This window comes from Theropithecus gelada, chromosome 7b (genome assembly GCF_003255815.1).
Source record: "Theropithecus gelada isolate Dixy chromosome 7b, Tgel_1.0, whole genome shotgun sequence".
In the NCBI taxonomy this organism is placed as follows: domain Eukaryota; kingdom Metazoa; phylum Chordata; class Mammalia; order Primates; family Cercopithecidae; genus Theropithecus; species Theropithecus gelada.
In genome coordinates this window covers 80,688,251-80,706,345 of record NC_037675.1, presented here as the reverse complement: position 1 = coordinate 80,706,345, position 18,095 = coordinate 80,688,251, and the positions used below count along the sequence as shown (strand labels likewise).

General features: G+C 38.4%; 1 protein-coding gene across 25 annotated transcripts in view; it reads right to left on the bottom strand.

The window, feature by feature from the left end:
- Positions 1–18,095, bottom strand: part of NRXN3 (neurexin 3) — a 1,630,631-nt gene that overhangs the window by 540,237 nt on the left and 1,072,299 nt on the right. The gene's annotated exons all lie outside the window — the stretch shown is intronic.

Here is an 18,095-nt window from a genome sequence, read left to right as displayed (position 1 = left end):
GCAACATGGTGAGAGCTTGTCGCTACTAAAAATAAATATATAAAAAAAATTAGTTGGGCATGGTGGCATACACCTGCAGTCCCAGCTACTTGGGAGTCTGAGGCAGGAGGGTCACTTGAACCCAGGAGTTCAAGGCTGCAGTGAGCTGCGATTGTGCCACTGACCTCTGGCATAGGCAACAGAGCTAGATCCCGTGTCAATTAAGAAAAGAGAAAGTCACCATTCAGTGTATGTATTGCAACAGATGTTGTAGCCCTCACCCATCCCCTGCCATCACTACAGTCATTTCTTACCTGAGCATTCTTAGCTGTCATCCACACGATAAAGGTTCAGGATCTTTGTCTTCATGTTTTCTTACTCAGAATGCCTTCTTGTTTGTAAATGCAATGAGGTACCAAAGTATCTTACCCTTTATTAAGCCTGACTAGCACTAATTACAACGAAATTATTTGCACTGTAAATTTCTCTCAGCAGCTGATGTTCGCCATTGAATTTGTGGTCAACTGAAATTCCCTGACCTGCTTTGCATGGATTTCTATCAAAACAAATCTTTCCTAAACTAATTGTGCTTATTTGTTTAATATGTTTATTTTAATGTATGAAAATAGACTCCAGAATCAGGGAAACTTAAAATTTTTTTTTCAGTCACAGTATTTTCAAGCCTATGACCTTGAGAAATTAATTGAATACACTTTATTTTCAGTTTTGCCATCTAGAAAAAAATTAATAACTTCATGCCATAGGTTCTCTCAAAGAATTGAGAGACATAAAACGCCTGGCATAGAGGAGGCCTTCAAGAAATCTGGGTTCCTTGTTTATTTCACTTCATGGTTCCAGATCATGAAAACCTTTTTGGATCTGGTATCTGTGCCGTCTGTAAATGTGGTCAAGCCTGTGTTTTCGGTGTCCTCCTGTAAACCATGTAAAGGGCTTCTAATCAAAACGCTATCAAAGCCACATGGAGGGTTTAGAAAACTCCATGCATAAAATGTTGATTGGTTTACTTCCTTGTGAGTTTGTTTCATTACTGTACCAAAAAGGTAAACAGCAACTTAGAATATAAGAAAGGTGATGTCACATAATATCGCTTAAAGTCATGTATCATATATATCAAATATTAGTTACCATGAGGTCTTTTTTATTTTAAGATGGGATCTTGCTGTGTTGCCCAGGCTGATCTTGAACTACTAGGCTCAAGTGATCCTCTTGTCTCCCAGAATGCTGGGATTATAGGCATGATGAGCCACTACACCTGGCCTTTCATGAAGTCTTAATTCACTAAAAAAGACCCTGTCTACAACCATATATATATAATATGTGTGTGTGTGTGTATAGTTATATTTATATATAGTTTATATATAAATAATAATATAAGTACATTGATCATTTAATATATAGTAACTTATATAAGTATATTAATATCATTATTTATATATAGAGATATGTGTGATTATACATATGCATATATATGTGTATGTATATCATGATGCTGAAACCATTAGCAAGGATTTTCTTTTTTTTGCAGCATTCCTTATACTAGTTGCCCAATGCTAGGAACTATACATATATATGTGTATGTATAATTTATATATAATAATTTTCAAGATACTCCAGATTATTTTGCAAATACCCAATAAAATAATTCAACTGAACTCAAGTATGGAAGTAGAAAAAATATTTGTTCCAGCGTTCTTAATACTATAATGAAAAATAGAATGTCCTTATTTTAAGAAATCTGCTCACTGAAATCCAAGTTGTTCAGAAAAATAAATGCTTCATTAAGCCATAAATTGTAACAATGTGAGTTACAACATCTGGTAGGGGAAATGGTTTTTAGTTAGGACTGATTATGAAATCTAACAAACTCATTTTTCACCTTTCGCTGGACTAAAGGTCCAGTTAGATAAGATAGCATCTTATTTTCAGACTGGTTTCACCTTTTGACTGATTTTGAAATCTAACAAACTAATTTTTCACCTTTCGCTGGACCTTTAGTCCTATATAAACAATAGACAAAGAAAAAGACCATCCTGTGTACCTGGACCTTTAGTCCTATATAAACAATAGACAAAGAAAAAGACCATCCTATGTACCTGGACCTTTAGTCCTATATAAACAATAGACAAAGAAAGATACCATCCTATGTACCTGGACCTTTAGTCCTATATAAACAATAGACAAAGAAAGATACCATCCTATGCACCCAGACCTTTAGTCCTATATAAATAATAGACAAAGAAAGATACCATTCTATGCACCTGGACCTTCCGTCCCATATAAACAATAGACAAAGAAAGATACCATCCTATGCACCTGGACCTTCAGTCCTATATAAACAATAGACAAAGAAAGATACCATCCTATGTACCTGGACCTTCAGTCCTACATAAACAATAGACAAAGAAAGATACCATCCTATGCACCTGGACCTTCAGTACTATGTAAACAATACTAAGCATTTCAGGGAACTACCAAGTTCAAAGAAAGAAAATCTGATATGATGAGAAATGAAACACACATGAGCATATGGAAAATTGCACTGGTATAAAGAATATCAGCTGAATAAAATTACAAATCACTCAGATGTGATAGCTTGATACAAAAGTGTAAAAGATAGATTAGTTCAACAAACATTTATTGAGTACCAAGTAAGCACCAAGGACTGTGATAGGTACTGGAGTTCAAGAATAAAGAAAGAAGCCATTCTTTGGCATTGGGAAACTGGCACAAGAAATGCTATTTTAAAAACAAAACGTCCTTGCTAAGGGTTTCAGCACCATGATCTATCCACATATGACATATTTTGTTGTTTTCCCAGAGATAGCCTTAATACTGTACCAAGGGATGGTGGTTTCCCTTTCTTTGCCACCAAACCACTTTTCAGTCAAAGCTCCTTTAATCTTTTAAATAGTTTCCCACAGATACCCTTTATCTTTTCTCTGATAGAATGGGGCATTGGTCTTGCAGTTAGAACAATATATAGTGCACTTTAAATACTTCAAGCCTTGAAAATAATTATTCCCAAACGCCTATCACAGTTTACCTGAGGAAAAATATACAAAACAGGCACTATTCACATATCCATTCTGCTTTTGGTTAGACAGGAAGAATGCAGAAGTTTTCCCACAGCGGTACCATCTTGTGGACATCATCCTGAGCTTCACATACCCATTAACAATGCGGAGATTGCACCAGCAACTCATGAGGCTCTGGCCAACTGTAATATTTTAAGATCAAACTGTAGGAAAGTAAATACTTACTGTAGAAAAAATGTCCACTGCTTGTTTAGTCTACTGATAGCATTTCCTGCGAGAGAGAATTGTGTATTTATTCATGGATATTTGCATGTTTAATGACCAGTGAGTTCTGCTTTTATGAATAGCATTTCACAGACATGTTTTTATTGAACATGGGGAATTGAAAAATTGTAGTAATTAATTAGACACCTTGGGCAAAACCACAATCCTGTGTGTACCTGCCAAAGACCTGAATTTAATATTTTAATCTGAATTGTTTGTTAACGTCTTCTTTAATTTTGTCAGTACGGCTATAATTTTATATTATTATCCAAGACTAGAAGAATATATTTATTATCCTAGGTACAACAGAAACTTAAAAATAAATACATAAATCAAATCTCTCTGGCTAGCCTTGCTTTTAAGCAAAATACACCCTTGGGCATTTCAGGGAATATCCTAACCAGACAGAATCCTGCCATATTAGTAAGAAAATCAGTTTCATACATAAAGACACCCATTAACAGAGTTGGTCAAGAGAGAATGAAATTCATGCAAGAGCAGTGGTACTGCTAGTACTCAACTGCAATGAGATCTTTACTTGAATCATGACTAAAATTCTGAGCTTACCTAAAAGCAACATGCATGAAATTATAACGTGGATAATAATTACTCAAAAAAGATAAAAATGTGTCCAGGAAAGGCTCTATATCACCAGTGGAATGAACTAGAATACCACATCTCACACCTTTTCACTCTGTCCTCCTAATTGGAACACAGTTTTTCCTATTCATCTCATCACTCCGAATATCTCAAATCCCCTAAAACATCAGGTCTGCTTCCACTCAGCAGTTTTTAGTGCTGTTAAATGCTAATTGTTAATTTATTTCTCTTTCCAAAAGCTCTCCAAGAGCCTGAGCTTTTCTTCATTGAATCAGCTTGTCCTGAGGATACAGCTAAACCTGCCTTTGATCAGTGTTTAATCCTTCTAGATGCTCAGGGGGATGTGGTTTAGTATTTATGAGAAAGTAATTATAAAGGATGGAGAACAGGAATATTATAGCTTCTTCTAGCTCAAGAAATGACCAATCAGAATTTTCTGTCCCCTCTTCTGTCTTTATAGAGAAGAGATCATGCTAAGGAATGTAAAATTTGAAAGTCTGGGAATACTTCTAATTTAAAAGGGAATGTAGATTCCAAGTCCAGCAGATTTTATTCTACTTACAATGAAGGATCTTTCAGAAACAGACTGTAACATATATGGAGAACAAGAAAACATATCCTCTTTTATGTTTAAGCAGTTATGGGCAGCAGTTTCTAGCATATATTCTTGGGTAACTGTAAGAAAGTATTACCTGAAAACCAAATAACTATATAACTTAGTCAAAAACAAAGTGAGTGCAGAGAAATAAATAGAACATCAATATTCAATGATTAGGATATGAACCACAAGGAAGGGAAAGCAACACTTAGAGAGGCTGAAGCCAACACAAATGGGAGTAATGAGGCAAGAAATTTAGAAATAAAAATTTAATATGAGTATTATAAAATGTTCTCTGGTGAACAATCACAAGAACATGCAAAAAATAGTGATAGAAATCCAATAATGCCTAATGATTATTCAAAACTGACCCCAAAGAATGTTCCATAGAAATAAAAGAAGCAGAGGCACCCAAGCTCATTTCTAGTTCTTGTTTCCTGGACTCATGTAAAGGAACACTCCCAGTAAATCCCATATTACGTACCAACACTGCCTGTGTGACTGAAACATGACAACAGCTGGAGAATGGCTCAAGGTCAACAACAGTTACTGCTTCATTCTAGAAACTTGGTGATGATGCTAAATGGGAAAGCAGTATTTTGGTGGCATTCCAACAATGGCTTTTCACAACATTCCTCACCACAGATAAAGTAATCATTCTAGCATTGGACATAAGAAAAAGCAAATCCGAGATCTACTCTGTGTTGTTTCTGGGTCAGGACCCAGCTCCAAACTGTCCCTTCCTTCCTTCCCTAATTGCTTCTTCACATCTGCTCATCTGCAGAGCCTATGTTTGCCTTTGCATGCATCAAGGGCTTCTGTGCTGATGATCTGACATGAAAGAAGATACTTTCTTTTTGAGATATGAATTCATGTGTTTTCATTTTGTCATGCTCTTGAAAATGTTTGACCATTTAGCATATACAATGCAAGTTGATTCTCTGTTGCATAAAACACTATATTTTTTTTGGAAATGTTACTGTCCAAAAGCCTATTGAAAGAAGGTACTTTTAAAATTGTGGGTGAATTTAGTGCTCCCCCCTTTTTTGCCTAAATAATCTCATTTCTTGCCCAGTCTAACTTGAATTGGGGCTATGAAAAACCTACACAGAGATTTTCTCTGAAAAATGTCATTAATATTTCACGCTCTTACATTGGTTTGAAATCCTTTTGCATACATTCCCTGAACCAGCATCAGTAAAACTTTCTGTGGACTCAGCCCACTCCCATTGTAGGTATTTTCACTCATTTTTAACACATAGACATTTATTATTATATTTATACACTAAGTGTGTTACGAAACAGACTATAACAGAAATGTAAAAGAATAGAATTAAAATAAATATAAATAGATGTTCTAAAACTTTTATTCTATGCTGCCTTCCAATGTATGTATCCCACTTTGGAGCAACCTGTCTACATTATGAATTGTCATCATCTAGCAGAACAATACAATTCTGTTGCCGGGGCTTTTCCTTCCTGTCCTGGGCTGAATTGTGTCTCTCCCACTCCCAAAAGATATGATGAAATCCTAACCCCCTAGTACCTCAGAGTGTGACCTTATTTGGAAATAGGGTCATTACAGATGTAATCAGCTAAGATAAGGTCAGATTGGAGTAGGATAGACATAGTAGGATAGTAGGATAAGTCATCCAGTATGACTTGCATCCTTATGTGAAGAGCGGAAGACACACAGGCACTAAAGGTGAGAATGTCATGTGACAACAAGGCAGTGATCAAAGTGCTGCAGCTGCAAACCAAAGAATGCCAAAGATTGCCAGCAAATCACAAGATGTTACAAAGAGGTATTGAAGGATCCTCCCCTAGAGCCTCCAGAGGGAGCTTGGCCCCGCCAACACTTTTTCTTTTTTTTGAGAAGTAGCCTTGCTCTTGTTGCCCCGGCTGGAGTGCAGTGGTGCAATCTCGGCTCACTGCAACCTCCACCTCCCAGGTTCAAGCAATTCTCCTGCGTCAGCCTCCTGAGTAGCTGGGATTACAGGCACCTGCCATGTAATCTTTTTTTTTGTACTTACAGTAAGGACAGGGTTTCACCACGGCTGGTCTCAAACTCCTGACCTCAGGTGATCTGCCTGCCTCAGCCTCCCAAAGTGCTGGGATTACAGGTGTGCCACCACGTCCGACCCTACCAATACTTTTATTTCAGACTTTTCACCTCCAGAGCCATGATATAATAAGTTTGTGTTGTTTTAAGCCTCCCAGTTTGTAATTCTTTGTTATGGCATTCCTAGGAAATGAATACACTTCCTAATATGAGAAAACTTCTAAATTCCCTCTAAACAATGGACTACTATCCCTAGAATTCAATAGAGAGACAGAGAGAGAGAGAGAGAGAGAGAGACAGGACAGATTACATGATGATAAAGTCCAGTGTAACAGAACAAGAGTTATCTGAGGAGTGGAGTCTGCATCGTAAAGTTATCAATATGTAGGGCCAGTATTAACCGGCATGCACCCAGATAACTGTACCAATTATTAAAATGTTAAAATACTTGCATAAATAGATGATGAATGTCACTGCTTTCAAACATACCCTTACCACCAATCATCCGGTCCCTTTCCCCTCCTTCCATAATTCAACAACTAACAGGTCAATGCCAGTCTCAGCAGGCGACCTGAGTCATTTCCATTGGTCCCATTTCCTACTGGTCGTTGAATATTTTTAATATCATCTCAGACAAGATAGCTAACAGAGATTGGGTTTCTTGTTGGCTAAACAATCTCCACAGCTGAGACCTATAAGAGAAGTAATGAAATCCCTGTTCTATCTATGTACATTCTTCTTTCTCAGTATCTGCACCAAATGTTCATTTTGAGTCAACAACGAGATACAGTTACAAGGTGTTGGAAACAAGCGAATGTTTGCATGGTGCTCTTACAATGTAGATTAGCGTAATGTTTTTTCCAGCATTCTCAGTCATGTTCCTGTCTTGAGAATACTCAGGTTGGGCGATCAGAAGAAATAAGAATCACACCTTCCTTGCGATTCGGGAGTCCCAGCACCGAGGTAAGGTTAAGTAAGGCTAGAGATTTACACCTTACAAAGCAATGGATTCAGCCTGATTAATTTTGATGCCTAGTGATTTCGGAGTGCTATTTACATGTGACATCATCTGGAAATGTATTTCGTATTTAACCATCTCCCCAAAGGGCCATATCTCACTCTGCTTTCTTTCCAGTAGCAAATAATAGTCCATATTAAGAAATAAAGTTTTGTATAGCATTGAATTATATTAAATAAATTGTTTTCTAAGGCATAACTTCTTTCTATTGTAGCTTGTTCTGGCTAGGCTAACACAAGAAATAGAGCAATCAAGAATATACTCAGGTTTGCTTTCTTATATCCCTTTTTTTAACTTAAAGGAAAAGAAGATAAGGAAAATAATTAACCTGTTTAGCAAAAACTACATAACTTTTGCCTGGCTTGAATAAAGAATCTGATGTTATTTATTGTAATATTTTTCTGCACTTTGGTACTTGTTTTGTCTGGTGATCAGATATCTTTGTGTGGAGTCAATTTTCATTTTGACATTTTATTTCTCACTTTTCTCCTGGTGAGCTTTGGAAGGGGTGGTGGTTTCCCTTTCTTTGCCACCAAACCACATTTCTGTAAAGGCTCTTTTAACTTTTTAAATAGTTTCTCTACAGAGACCCCTCTTCTTTTTTCAAATAGGATGGAACATTCGTCCTTCATTTATTTAGAACAATATATAGTACAAATCAAATACTTTCAGTCTAAGAAAGAATTATTCCCCAACACCTGTCAACGTTTACTTGAGGAAAAGAGTAATAACTAAGTAATAACTAAGTTACTAGTCTTTGAGGTTGCTATGAAGACTCGCAAGCTTTCACTATTTTTACCAGGCATGTTTTAAGTCTTAATGGACTGAATAATGCCATTACAATAATAATGGTTATTCTCCATCACAGCTCAGCCACGGGAATCAACAGCACATTACAGGAAAAGAGAAGTACAATGAGGGAAATTAGATACATTATCACCTGAGAATTTCATCATAACTCATGGGCTGCCAAGTTTCCAAGGGAAATCAGGCTGTAGTGGCAGCCGGAAGATTTGGACAGACCATAGCATATAATAAGCAGGCATCCGGGCAAAAGCTTAGAATGCTTCCCTGTGCCGATGAGGAACAAACACTGGCCGTTGTATGCAGTCAGTGCATATTCTTAATAATTTGCTCTCAACTGCCTTCTTAGTGATAATAGCTTTTATCATGCAAGACAAGAGACACATTTTGATTTTGTTCTTCATCTAGCTTCCATCTGGTTCTCAGACCATTCCACAAGGCATCAAATCTTACAGGGCATCCAGGAAAAGGGTTAAGAAAGATGCACAGACCCTGCCCTCAAAATAATTAAATACTCTTTTTCTTGGCACACATACATGATTAAAGAGTAGTTTATACAAATATGTCTGACTTTAGCCACAGCTTCTTCAGGAGAATACCATATGCAAGTTAAATAGTTTCTAGAAAACTCATAAGCTTGTAGTACCAGTCTAACTCTCTAAGACCTTAAGGTATAGCATCCTAAGTCCTTCAAGTGTAATGGGCAATCAGAAAAGCAGGCAGTTAACTCTTAAAGTTGGCTACCCGATAGCTTTGAGAACTTGAGGCAAAGAGAGGTTAAGAATGGAGAAATGACATCTAATTAATAGGTAAGACAGTGTAAAAGGAAATTCTCAAGACATGCAAGGGATAAAAATGGTATTATAGGCTGAATTACTTCATTCCAACATTCATATGTTGAAGTCCTAACCCCCTGAAGTCCTAACACCCCTTGGAATGTGACTGTATTGGAAGACAGGGCCTTCAAAGAGGTGCTTAAGTGAAAATGAGCTCAGATGGATGAGCCTCAATCCCATATGACTAGTATCCTTATACAAAGAGGCGATTAGGACACAGAGACAGAAGAAAGTGCATGTGAAGACAGAGAGACGAGATCACCACCTCTAAACCAAAGAGAGAGGCCTCAGAGAAAACAATGCTCCATTACACCTTGATCTTGAACTTTTAGTTTCCACAACTGTAATAAATTTCCATTGTTTAAGCCACTAGTACTTTCATATGGCAACCCTAGCAAACTAATACAAATGACTTGACCAAAAGAAGACTGCTAGGGGGGAGAGAGACAGAGAGAGAAAAGAGAGAGAGAGAGAAAGAGAAAGAGAGGTGAGATGAACCCTCATGTGAAGACTGCACTAATCTATGGTAAAATAAAATTAGGATCAGACATTGCTGGAGAACGAAAGCCTCCTACCATTAATGAGTAGTAACTTGCCAGGAACGTGAGTGAACCTTGGAAACATATCTTCCAGCCCAGTCAAGCCTTCAGATGACTGACTGCAGCCCTGGCCAATTTCTTGACTGCAATTTCATGAGAGACCCTGAGCTGCCCAGCTAAGCTGCTCCGAATTTTTGACCCATAAAGCCTGAATGAGATAATAGGTGTTTATTGCTTTAAGCTGCCAAGTTTGGGGGTAAGTTTTCATGAAGCAATAGATTACCAATACACCTGACAAAATCAGAATGAACTGATGGATTTTGAAGACCAATAACAAGGGGTAAACCTAAAATATAATAAAGTAACTAAAGGTAGTATGAAGGTGGTAGAATATGGTGGTAAAAATCTTAAGCTCTGAAGTCAGACTTAATTTGATTCCAATTCCAGCTCTGTCCATTTATTGATATGAGACCTGGAGTAACTTATTTAATGTTTTTGAGGCTCAGTTTCCATATGAGGAAATTAGGATAGTAGTAATAAAGCCCATGAATAAGGAGGAAGAAGTAAGATCATTCCTAGGGTTTGGTGCATTGTTAACATTTGATACATTGTGGCTGTCCTAATTAGGGAGGTGAAAGAACTGTAAAAACTGAGACAAAGTTGTTTACCAAAATTAGCTATTTTCTGGAAGTAGAAGGAGTGGCCTCCACTATCCTTTCTCGAATGACCCTTCTTAAGGAGATAGCTCTTAATAAGGGTCAGTGAAAAAAGGTTCACCCTATCTGGAGACTAAAAAGGCTGTCAAGTTTAATGAAGCCAATAATGGGGAAAACTGGAATCTGTTCATCAACCACAATCGCCCATGTGGTGAGGCCTGGCTCTTCCCAAAGACCTAGTCCCAAAGTGTTAATGGAAGAGTCAAACAAGATGCTATCTTGCAGACCTGATGAGATTGCAATTTGCCGACAACTGGGGCTTATCTCAAATGATGAACTAGGTGTCAGGACTGAGCGGAAAAGTAGAAAGCTAGCATCTTGGAGACCTCAGAAAGCTGGCAGCAGGGGCTGAGAACAGCACCTCTCAAGCTCTGTGCAGAGGAAATGAGGATAAGATCACGGTATTAATGAGTGGTCATTAAAAACAGCCAAGCAAACAAATAACCTTGTATTAAAATAACTATATATATGCCTGAATTTCTGCCAAAGCAATTAGCATTACCTTTATAGGCTTTTTATAGGTGAGTATATTACAAAGAGAAAAACCATATTTAAATGGCATTTCTCTTAATTTAAAAAACACAGAGTGCTGGATGTGGAACAAAGTGCATGATGTTGAGGGGAAGGGACATGAAAGTGGCATTATAATGAAGCATAAAAAGGAATAGTTGTCAGAATGAGGAGACTTCAACAAGGATGCGTGCATTATCTTCAGAGGGAATATACAGTCTAGTGTGGCTGTGATGTCTTGTTTTTCATCCCCCACCTATGGGCCGAATAAAATAGAATCAATGTATATTTATCACTCTGGAAAGGATTTAAGCTGACAAAGCATCCCAACTCACAGAGAAGCTCTGCAGCACTGCAAATGTCCCCAGAGAGAAAGAGAACTTAGGGTGAACACATGCTCATTTCAATGATGGAATCACATCACACATTTTCATGCAGCCTGGTGGCTATTTCACACTGGAACACACCTGTCTTTTCAGGTTAAAACAAACATATTGTTCTTGAAGTTTCCATAGATTTAGAGTAATATCCCAGTCCCATTGACACCAGGATTTCAATAACATCCCACTCTGACCCCATTTATTTGTTAGGATTGTATCTTATCTGAACCAGGAACCACCTTAGGGATCTTTCAATGTAAGTTTGCCTCACTGGACAGATGAGGAAACTGAGGGCAGGTGAGGTGAAGCCACTGGGATGGAATTATAAGGTTAGTTCATTATTTCTATGGTAGCTAGTGGAATCTTTGAAACAGTCACAAACATATGCAGAAGGTATTAGGTGAAATTGGTAAGTTAAAAATGGCAGAAGGAGGAATTTTGAGGCCAGAGGAAAAAAACTAATCCCTGAGGTTCTGGCCCTCATTCTGTCCTGAGTGTATTACTTTGGCAAAGTCATTTACTTTCTATGAACCTCAGTTCCTTATCTTGAAAATGTGTTTCTGGCTGAGATGACCTCTATGATTCCTTCCATCTGTAAAATGTCAGGGTACAAATGCTGCTTACTTCATCTAGCTCTGTGTTTGTCAATAAGTTTCCAAAGATATGTTGGCTGTGGAATCTCTTAAGTGCTAGAAAAATGTCCTGAGAACCAAGTAGCCAGGATTCTGAAAACGTACGAAGTCCATAGTGAAAAGATTAAGGTTTGCACAGGACTTTGTATGTTAATTTCACCAGCAATTATGATAATAATGACTGGCATATATCTGAGTATTTATGAATGCTAGGCATTAAGCTAATATACACATATTAGCTCATAAATACCACTGTACATACCATATTAGCTCTTAAATCATCACATACTACATAAATGGATAATTTAAAAAATACCCATTTTACAGATGAAGAACATGAAAAAGAGATTAGAAAAAGAAACTTGCCCAAGGTTACATGGCTAACAAGTAGCAGAGCCAGAAGTCAATCACAGACAGCAGTCTAGAGATGCCAACAGCATTGCTGTGCTTCTGGCAGGCTGCAAGATTCAGAATCTTCAGGATGTTCCTAAGGGTATGTGTTTGGAGAGTTACAGATGCTTTAGGGACAGAGTCTCATATAAATGTTTGTCTTTAGCACCAAGCAAGGCCTGTGTTAAATAAATGTTATTGAAGGCATGGTGTTAACAGGTGTTAAAGTAAATTAAAATGGGGACCTTGAAGAATGCTTCAATGGTGGAAGAATTCCTGAGCAGACAGAGCCAGTTAGGCCTCATAAGTGGCCTTAGCCTTGCTTGAATTGCAAACATCAGCAGAACTATAACTTGAGCTATTTCTTGTAAATGTCTATAATAATGACAAACAGAACTTAAGCTCAACCGATCACACTTATAATTACATAACTAGGAATTTCCCAGCAAAGACAGCTTTATAACTGTAATCAAGCAAATATTTTATTTGTATTATTCTGCATTCTCTTTATAAAACCTTAGTTCTCATACTTCTTCATTGGAATCCCCATACCACTTCTGGTTTGGAGCTGCCCAATTCATGAATCTCTGGTTGCTCAAACGAACTCTTTAAAATTTTACTGTGCTTCAATTTACCTTTTTAACACAGGTCACTTTTTACTGTTGCTCACTAACATACAGGGCGATGGGTGGAAATGTAGAGATTTCCTTACACCACAACCTCTTAGACCAAGCCTCTCTTTTCTGGACAGCTTTAAATGCAAAATGCCTACAGAGTAAGGGAACTGATTTGCAGCCATATATTTGGGAACTCTGATACTCACCTTGCTGCTGAATGAACTGTCCCCTAATGGGGCCAGGAGACACACACCTACTATCTCTAGGCATTTTCATCCCACACCACCAATCTCTATGACTAAATGCAGTGTATCCCATTCTCCTTTCATTGTACCACACTGCTCAGCTAGCACGTTTCCCTTGTTTGTGTAATTCTTGAGTAGGAATTTAAAAGGGTTATGTGAGATGATAATTGTAAAAATACTTTGTAAACCTTAACGTATGAAGCAAATGTTAAAAGGTGCCATTTTTGTTGCTGCTGATGTCACTACTGCTATTATTACCACCACCATTACTATTCTTTTAGTATGTTATTACTACTGGAGCATAAATCTCAAAGTGTAGAGATTTCCCCAGGGCAGCCAAACCTTTAAAGGCCTAAGGCAGAGATTGGGAAGCCCAATCCAGTCCTCTGTGCCTTTTGTAAATAATGTTATCCTGGATACAGTGCTGCCCACTTCTTTACTTATTGTCTGTGGTTGCTTCTCAGTCATAAATGCAGAATTGACTAGTGGCAATGGAGATCTTTCTGGTGTGAAAAGCCAAAAATATTTATTATCTGGCCCTTTACCCCCCCCCACACACACAAAAAATTTGACAACTTCTGGCCTCAGTTGATCACAAGTAGGTGGCTTGTACCTCAGTCTTTGACAGGAAGTCTAAAAAATAGTAAATTATTTCACAAGGGATGTGCAGTGTTGCAGAGGAGAAATGTCAAGAAGCAAAAAGGCATTTCCCATTCCCATTAACTCCAATACTCTCGTCATGCCCTTTGACCTATCCAGACCTCATTTCCTGCACAAGGCAGAAAGAGTGGCCAGATAAGATGTTAGATTAGAATCACAATATGACCTAGTAAGTCCTTTCTGATTCAAAAAGTCTGTATTGCTTCATGATTTTTAGTTTCTTGCTAATAACACTATTAGATCAAGTAGCTGGTATTTTGACCTGTCAGTAACTAAGAAGACTTTCCAAAGAAGATCTAGACAAGAGCTGATTGAAAAATTCCTAAATGCATCTTTATACTGCTCGTGAAGGGTATTCCCTAAAGCCCCAAGCCTGGAAGAGGCAGGGTAATGCAGTAGGAGGGCATGAGCTTTGGGGGTTTGGATTCCTACATTGCAACACATATGTTGGGTAAGTTACTTAACCTCCCTGAGCTATAGTTTCCTATTGATACAGTTTGGACGTTTGTCCCCTCCAAATTCCATGTTGAAATGTGATCCCCAACATTGGAGGTGGGGCCTGGAGGGAAGTGTTTGGATCATGAGGGAAGGTTCCTCATGAATGGCTTGGTGGTCTGTGTGGTCTGTTTTCACACTGTTATAAAGAACCACCTGAGACTGGGTAATTTATAAAGAAAAGAGATATAATTGACTCGCAGTTCCATATGGCTGGGGAAGCCTGAGGAAACTTACAATCATGGCAGAAGGTGAGGGAGAACCAGGGCATATCTTACATGGCAGCAGGAGAGTGAGAGAGAGGGGAAGGGTCACACTTTTAAACCATCAAACCTCCTGAGAACTCACCATCATGAGAACAGGATGGGGGAAACCGCTCTCAAGATCCAATCACCTCCCACTAGGTCCCTCCCTCTGCACATGGGGATAGAAAATTCAAGATGAGATTTGGGTGGGGACACAGAGCCAAACCATATCATGCCCTTCTTGAAATAATGAAATCTCACTCTGTAGTTGCCATGAGATCTGATTGTTAAAAAGAGCCTGACAACTCCTCCCTTATCTCTCTTGCCATGTGGCATACCTCCCCTTTCTTTACCTTCCACCATGAGTAAAAGCTTCCTGGGGCCTCACTAGAAGCCAAGCAGATGCTGGTGCCATGCTTGTACAGTCTGCAAAACCATGAGCCCAATAAACCTCTTTTTCTAATAAATTACCCAGCCTCCAGTATTCCTTTATAGTGACACAAATGGACTAACACACCTGGGAATAGTGATATCTACCTTGTAAGAATTCTTGTAGGGATTACAGACACGGTAATATATGTAAAGCACCTGGCATATGACAAAGGTTCAATAAATGGTAACTGCTACTATTATTATTACAACCCACAGGATGTGAGGTGTTAGACTGAAACACAAAGGAGCCTCAAGAATAGAGAGAAACACCCATGCAGGCTGACATTTGAAATGCTTGATTGTCAGAAGAAAAGGAATGTTTTCTTGCCTCCCTTCAGCAAATATTTCTGGAAGAAAAGAGCTCATAGCCACAAACCTGGGAGACTGAATATTATTTGCCTACTTATTTCGATATTTCCCTAATCAAGACGGGATTCCCTCTTCTCCTTCCTTCTTCAGAATACATCTCAGTTCCCCTATTTCAACTTCAAGTCCACAAATGCATCCCTTAAGCATACACATATGTATTAATAGCTAATTCCAAAACTTCAAATGAGGAGCCATGTAGTTTTTTGTCATGTACGCGCACACACACACACATATATATACACCCCACAAATACATACACACACGCACACACTTGGATATTAATCTCATATGATCTTCTGCAAGTCCAAATGATTTGTTTGAACCCTGCCTTAGAGAATCAGGCACTGTCACTTCCAAGGGATGATGTGCAAGGGTTTGATTTGCAGCTAATAGAAAAATCTATTTCTTTCAGTTTCACTTCTGTCACACAAGGACCATTGTGTTCCCTACAGTAGATTCCTTCTACTTTTGCAATAACTACCGAGATGACAGGTCTCAGGCAATAATACGAACAGCTCAGGTGAGTGGCACCTATTAGTTTTATGACCACTGGTTCAGAATGGCCTTGAAGTGTCCACAACCCATCTTAATGAAGATGGGTAAGACAGCTGCCGATGAAATCAAATTTCTCCTCTTCCTTCCTTTCCATCTTAAAGTCCATCAAACTTTCATCTTCAGCAACAAAACAGCTGCCAGGGCAAACACTCAGCCACAGTCAATCACAGCATAGAGTCTACATGATTGTCTTTTGGAAAGTGAGCTGGGAACCTGGGCTTTGTTGCAATGATGATGCCAACTTGCAGAGAGGAAAGGAATTAGCAGATTTGCTATCTTTCTCTGAATAAAACAATGCAACAAAACTATATAGCATATTTAATGTTATATAGGAGAAATAAAAATCCTCTGAAAAGTATTATATATATGAAATCGGTAATTATGTCCCTGCAACTAGTAATAGCAATGCTCTTGTGGAGCAAAGGCAAGAGGAAATTTCCTCAATAATGCAGTATAGGCACGTGGCCTCATTCTCAGCTGATCCGAAGTAATGCTCTTCTTTATAATCCCTGCCCTGGCAAAGTCCGTTTCCCAAATCTTTATTTTCTGTGAAGGTCCAACTCAGTTATCACTTTATGGTAGATTGTTTGCAAACACAACAAGAAACCCTCCCATCCTTGCATGCTCACCCTTTTGTAATATGATGTTACTGTTCCTCCCACTGAGACATGTCATCTATTTCCCTGCCCATTGAATCTGGCCTGATTCTGCGACTTGCTTTGACCAGTAGAATGCAGCGAAAGTGTTCTTGTATGGTTTCCAAGCTCTCAAGGGTTGCTGCTCCTGTTATATCCCTCTCTGGGAGGCAGCCCTGAGACCACCATGTGAAGGAGTCAACATTAGCCAAGATGAGAGGTCATGTGGCACAGAGATATCACCTGAGGCTCCTCAGCCTAATAACCAGAACCAACTGTCAGATGTGTGTAGGAGACCATATTAGACCATCATCATCCCCCGTCTATCTGCCAGATAAATGGAGCTACATGAGGGACCTCATGTAAGCTCATCTCACCTACCCAGCTGAATCAAGTTTAAACTGCTGACCCACAGAATCACAAGCAAATAACATGCCCATTTTAAACACAACTTTCTAGTGTAGTTTGTTTTGTAGCAATGGCTAACTAAACTACACTTAATCTATGAGGATTTCTCCAGTGTCTGGTAGAAAGCACACTGTGCAATTAGAGAAATGAGCTTAAATCTTTGTTCTACCACTTAGTAACTTTTGACCTAGGCCAGATTACTTAACATCTGAATGTCATTGAAGATGAAATGCTAAAAATTCACCTGCTGGGGGGATCATATGAGACAACACATGTAAGCACTTCAACATAGTGCTTGGCACGCAGGGGACACTCATTCTTTTGATACTTGTTGCTTTCCACTATTTTTTAGTTACTTGAGTGACTTAAGCTGTTAGATTTTCCAACACAGGAACTTTATTGATCTTTGTGTCACTTGTAATATATTGTGCAATGTCTTATGCATGGCTGACATTCAATGCATACATACTGAATGGATGCTCAAATATCCCCCACTATATAGCTTGGCTTCATGCTGTCATATTTCTTGGGATTTCTGGAAGTGGTATACAAGTAGGATTGTGGGAAAATAGATCCTGTAACCTTGGTTAAGTACCTATACTTCTTGAATCCTCCATCTAGGTGTCTTTTAAAAGCAGAAAATTGTCTGTCACACCCATGATTCCTTGCAGCCCTAAAACTTATAATCATGATACTGGTTATCATTTACTGAATACTCATTAATATGCCTGATTCTTTACTAAGTTTTTTGGGTATATAAACATGTTTAATCACAACAGCTGTGCCATATAGGTTTTATTATGGCCATTTTCATACCAGCAAGTTTAAATCTGTGGGCAGGGGTCCGCAAATTAGGTGGTCTTGTTTTTGCAAATAAAGTTTCACTGTGATATAGTCACAGTCATTTGTTTGCATATTGTCTGTGGTTGCATTCACATTACAGTGGTAGTGTTGAGTAGTTGTTGTGGCAGAGACTATATTGCTTGCAAAGCTGAAAATGTTTACTCTCTGGTCCTTTACAGGAAAGGTTTGCTAACCTCTGGGTGACCT